The 6,200-nt window shown below is 37.7% G+C and overlaps 1 protein-coding gene across 4 annotated transcripts in view; it reads right to left on the bottom strand.

The window, feature by feature from the left end:
- Positions 1-3,651: 3,651 nt before the first annotated feature.
- Positions 3,652-6,200, bottom strand: part of fyco1a (FYVE and coiled-coil domain autophagy adaptor 1a) — a 28,876-nt gene continuing 26,327 nt past the window's right edge. For all 4 annotated transcript variants that reach the window (XM_034312129.2, XM_034312127.2, XM_034312126.2 and 1 more), the window contains one exon: positions 3,652-6,200. This exon is cut by the window's right edge and continues 225 nt beyond it. The gene's annotated coding sequence lies outside the window, so the exon portion shown is untranslated.

The raw sequence follows: 6,200 nt of genomic DNA on the forward strand, positions 1-6,200 counted from the left end.
GTTTCCTTTATAGACAGGCGGCGCGCGCGCACTCAGCCCGGGGACGCGCAAACGTTTCCTGTGAAAACTCCTGAAACCGATCTGATTTATTTAGGAGTCATTTCTCTGGAGCAGACACACGGACGTCACGTGACCTGCTGTTCTCTGAGTATTCAGTAATAAAACCAATTATTACATTATTAGGCAATAAATTCATGATGTCATCATTCTGCTAAACAGTTTACTAGCAATACATAAGGTACATTTCACACTTAATAAATATCTAAATCCATTCATTCATTAAATTTATTTATTTGTTGGTCTATCTATCTATCTATCTATCTATCTATCTATTTATTTATTTAGACTATTTACTTCCTTCCTGCTTCCCTTCCTTCTTTCCTTCCTTCCTTCCTATGACGATTTACTTCTTTCCTGGCTCCCTTCCTTAATTACATATACATTTCCTCACTTATTTACTTCCTTCCTACCATTACCTTACATTCTTACTTCAATTTGTCCTTCCTTCCACACTTCTTTCATTCCTTCCTTCTTTACTTCCTTCCTTATTACTCTTGAATTACTACTTTACTTACTTCCCTACCTTCTCTCATACTTCCTTCCTCATTTCCTTCCTTCCCTCCCTCCTTCCATCATTCCTTCCTTCTATCCTTACTTATTTACTTCCTTCCATACTTCCTTCCTGTCTCCTTTACTCCCTTATCTGCTTCTATACTTCCATGCTTCCTTCATTCTTTCCCTCTTTATTTACTTTCTCCATTCCTGCCTTCCTTACTTCCGCCTGTACACCCTTACTACTTCCTTCCTACCATACTTCCTTCCTTAATTTCTTCCCCACTTTTCTTTCTTACTAACTTCCTTCTTTCGTTCAATATTTCCTTCCATACTTCCTAACATTCTTCCTTCCTTCAATGCTATGCCTTTCATACATTTCTTTTTCCACCTTCCTCATTTATGCTTGTATTATTCTGACAGAGGTTTTTATACATGGGAGCAAAGAAAGGGGCAAAAGCACACTAAAGGTTGACACGACATCATTTAGTATAGGACAAGTTGTATTAAACCCTTAATTTACTTCTTGGTGCAGAATGAATGTATACAGTACAGTACAGTAATAATTATTCAACTGGCTCTACAGTTGCTCTACAGGGATTTGGTTTAAATGGATTTAAATCAGCACAACCTTTCTATAACTCATTAAATCTGTGTGAATTGCACAGGAACTTAAACTCATAAACTCATGTTAGGATAAATATTCATCTATCCCACTTTAATTTCCCTCTAATTATTTTCTAAATAGTCCATCATATCTAACACAACAGGTTTAACAGCTCATCGAAGTGCACTCAGTCACGTTACGAAATAGTCCCAGTTTTGTTATTTACTGATTAATTGGTCTCCGTTCCTCATGACCTTTTTGTCCAGTTGATCAGATAAGCAGTGTAAGAGTACAGGATCTGCAGAACGTCGTGCGATATTCGTATTAACCTCATCACCCACTGAGGCGCTTCAGCACATGTGATTGCCCCACTGGGATTATCGAGTCAGAAAGTTCCAGAGTCAAATCTCCTGTGCGTTAGTGTTGTGAGTGGAGACTGAGACATGGTGCTGGAGGAACTGTGCAGAAATCAAAGCAATCAGCAATCAGCACTGAGTGAAGGAAGCAGAGTCAGGAGGCAAATGTAGATCATGCAGGATGAATTACCAGCCACGTCTTCTTGTGGCATGCGCCGTGTGCCAAATTGCTCCCTACACTGTTAAAAATAGCTTTTGGGTCCCTAAAGAACCACTTCTGATGAATCTTTGGTTTCTGTGGCAGTGACACAAATGGTTAAAGGTAAAAAAAAAAATCAAAAAGGTAATCTTTTCTTTATTGTAAACTAGTAAATGTACTGTAAACTACAAAAACAAACAACTGAAAGGTTATGTAGAGCTCTTTGTGTGTATGAACTGTGGAAGAAAACACATGCGGGTGCGCTGTTATAGAAAATAATCAGTGACATGGTGTGGTGGTGTGATGCGGCCCGACCTGAAGTGGAAGTGAAGTTGATTATTTTCCTATAATGACATGTCCTGAAGTGTTTTATTCCTCCTTTACCAAAGAAATTTGCCACTAGTGAATTTTTTTAAATATACTAAAGAATGATTTGTCCTTTTGGTTAGCACGTTTGCCTCCTGGGGCCGGGGGGTCGATTCCTGCCTCTGCCCTGTGTGCGCGGCGTTTGCATGTTCTCCCCATGCTTCGGGGGTTTCCTCTGGGTACTCCGGTTTCCTCCCCCAGTCCAAGGACATGCACTGTAGGCTGATTGGCATCTCTAAATTGTCCATAGTGTGTGAATGGGTGTGTGAGTGTGTGCGTGATTGTGCCCTGAGATGGGTTGGCACCCCGTCCTGCCTTGTGCCCTGAGTCCCCTGGGATAAGCTCCAGGCTCCCCGCGACCCTGTGTAGGATAAGAGGTACAGAAGATGGATGGATGGATGGGTTTGTCCTTTGTCTTAGCAGTTTAGAATTACGTGTAATGTTGTATAACTTCCACAAGACAACTTAGTTACACATTTTCCTGGACACTTTTTTTTGTTCCCTAGACTCCTTTTAGGGCTCCTTTTAGGACTCCTTTTGCCCTTGAACATGCAAAAAAAGATCCCGAAGCAACCTGTTTTTGGGGTCAGGAGTCTGTATCTTCTCGGAAAATACTTTGTGCTCGAACCGGATTCATTTTGTTCACGATGTGTTTCAGTGAGAGAGCATGTTGGTGAACTGCTGAGTAAAAGCGAGACAATGCTTCTTTACTCGCTCTACATTTTCAATACTTTCAGACTGTCAAGGCTGGTTTTTTTTTTGGAATCTAAATGAATCTGTGATTATGGAAATATTCTGGACCATTTACACTGAGTGATTTTATAAGCACACAGAACGCTGTCACTTTTACAGTAGACTATAATGGCCAGATTTCCAAAGAAGTGAACAAGATGTGTTTTTGAACTCAGGAAAAAATGATGAATGTAGTTCTTATTTTTCTTCACTGACAGTGATGTTTATAGCAGCGTTGCTAGGTTTGCAGAGCTGCATGTTTCTGACAGACTGTCACAAACAGATACATCCTTTTTTTTTTTCTTTTTTTTTTAAAAGGATAAATGCTTCTATAAATGTGATCTATATTTATGTACAGTGCTGCTGAATTCTCGAATTCTCTGAATTGGTCGAAAGGTGTTGAAAGGTTTTCTGTAACAGCAGTTCTATCAGGAGTTTTTTGTGTGAAGAGATGGTAATTCAACATTTATGGAAGGAGTCTCCAGTGTCAATGCTTTGGTAAACAACCAGAGGTAAAGCTGCAACTTTAAGATTATTTATCTTTAACTTTCCAATAATAACACACCCTGGAGTGTTTCATGCCTCTTCTACCACAGCAATTTGTTAATAATTGCAATTTTAAAAGAGTAAAGATCACCATATAGTACTTCTTAGTGTTACCTTTACTGTTGTCTTCAAAACAATTTTAAAATAGCATTCTGTTATCACTTATGTTATAGCAGCTACAAACAGTAGTTCTCACACCAGCCTCTCTTTTTCCTCTCTCTTTTGAAATTAATAAAATAAAAAAGAGAAAGCTTTTTATGTTACCGAGAAACAGAAAAGCGTAAATGCCAACAAGCACCGAATAAAACTTTATTACCTCATTTAAAATGTACATCACATCGTATCAGCGACTTGTGACCGCTCCAGAGGGTTTGCATAGTTTCCTAAATGATCATGAACATGCATTCATTTCATAGAACACAGCCAGGACAGAACACTCTTATAAAACATCTGTCTAAAATATATATATCTGAAAATCCTTTTTGTTTAATAAAATGCAACACACCAGCAAAAATGTGTAGAATTGCCTGCAGTGGTGTCCAAAAACAAAACACAGTTCGACATTACATGAATATACGTAGCTGAAAGTAGCTGCAGTCAGTTCGGCTTTATTACTGCATAAAAACAAAGAAAAATGGCAACTTTTCTGCTTCCTGTGCTTTCTATAATTGACAACTAGATAAACTAGTCAACTTGTAACACATAGAGGGGAGCGTAGGGTGAACCTGACGCTGTCCAAATAGCACATAAGATAAAATGAACAAGTCAGCAGACGTGGGAAACACCGTAAATGTCAACAGTGCTAAAACGTACTTTCTCATCTAAGCAAAGGATGATTATGAGGAGGGAAGCCATTTCATTCTGTTTCATTAGCATAAAGGTTGTCCTCTCCAACAGATGCTTTGTGTTTGTTTTTTAAATGTAAATTACATTATTGGCTTGATGATATATTTGTGTACACTGATAACCACAATCAATAAAATCACAATCGACTGTGGTCAAAGGGAAGAAGATTGCTTTCTACATTCAAGGGTTCCTTAAGGGTTCTTTGGATGGTGAACATTTCTAGCTAAAACACTTTTGAAAAACAGGAAACCCTCTGTTTAAGGTTTTCCACAGACAACAGACAAGTTTTAAAAAAGATATATTTTTTTAAAAAGCTATTCAGAAAATTCAGTGAATTTGAAATTACTCCCTGTGTTTCATGTGTTTTTCACGTACAAAAGTAAATCACTCTTAAATAATAAACATTTCTTTACAGTTGTGATCTTGCATAGCTTTGAACAGATTTTAATTTCAGTGACTAAATCTAGTCAAATTCAGATAAAAACAGAGACAGAAAGACGTTACGCACCTTAATGTATGACTTTGGGGTGTTTGAGGTTAGTTTCTTTTCCAATACATAGTATAAGGCACTTTGGCTGATTTTAGCATTTGTGTTTGTATCATTTCATTTACATGGAAAAAGCTGACATAAAGCTACTTCAAAAACTATAACGTGTGGTGGTGTGGAAAAACCCATCCAATGTCATGGTGTCTGAAATCTGGACACCAGATTATTATTATAATTTTTTTTTTGCCTGTGACACTAAGAAATTCTAAATATAAAATATTTCACCAAAATGACACTGAAATGTTTTTATTTATGTTTTTGTCGTGCTTAGGCTATCTTCCTGCTGAAATATTATGATGTTACTTAAGTAGACAGTTAAACAATTGCAGTCCAATAAAGGTTGGAACCTGTAATTTCCACAAATCAAAACTAGGAACAACCAAACAAAATGCTTCCTGAACTCGGGAATTACTTCTCGGGAACTAGGGACGGTCTCCTCAATTCCGAGTTCAGCAAGTGACGTCAAATCAACATGGCTGCTCACAGCATCAACAATAAATGAAGTAGCACTTCTTATGTTTAAATGAGTTATACTGTATATACTAGCATTTGCTTTAGATACATCAACAGACAGACATATTTGTTAAATCTATAACATTATACAGTTCGCTGTATTGAGGAGGAAAATATACATCACTCATAACGGGTAGCTGGCTAGCTTGTTCGATGTACTCACCTTGGAGGTACATCGAATGCGGAATAAGTGTGATTTTGTCACGCAGTAAATGTCACGCTTTGATCAAGTTGTAATCAGACTTCGGCTGTCAAAATGTCTGGATGCTCCTTGCGCCGCAGTCTGAATAAAAATGTTCTACCAATGTTCTTTAAAACGCTAGAACTTTACTTCTGCTTGAGATACATGCGAAGGAACATGTGAAAATTTCTGCATGTGAAGGGTTTTCCCATGCCACCACACGCTTTGTGTCCAGAAAGTAGAGTGTGCATAGACTGTTTTTTTTGCTAAATAATCCTGACTTGTCTTTGGTCGTCGAGGCTGTAATAACCTCACAGCACCTGGGTTTTTTTTTTTAACAGCGTACTTGATTAGCGCCTTTAGTGTCGAACTTAGATACAATTTATTAAAAACCTCCTTGACTGTGAGAGTGTTCTAGCTTTGGTAAAGTGCAACGTCTCTGCTTGACCCCAGCGACTTTCTCATTTTGCTTGGAAGTGCTTTTAGAGCTGGAGTTTAAAAAGACACTTAAATGATAAAATCTAGTGTATGCTTGAGATTTTATGTATGAAAGGTCGTGCTAAAATGATCTGGAAATATATATATATATATTCCCATTAGCAGCAAATTGATGATGTAGTGTGCAGTGTGGCTTTTACGGCTAATATTATATGCTATTTAAAAAGTGCCATGATTAAAAATTTAAAGCAAGAAAGACATTATTAATGGCCAGGAAACCACATCAATAACAAACATGGCCTTAATGCAGAAGTGTG

Source organism: Pangasianodon hypophthalmus, chromosome 16 (genome assembly GCF_027358585.1).
Source record: "Pangasianodon hypophthalmus isolate fPanHyp1 chromosome 16, fPanHyp1.pri, whole genome shotgun sequence".
NCBI classification, from domain to species: domain Eukaryota; kingdom Metazoa; phylum Chordata; class Actinopteri; order Siluriformes; family Pangasiidae; genus Pangasianodon; species Pangasianodon hypophthalmus.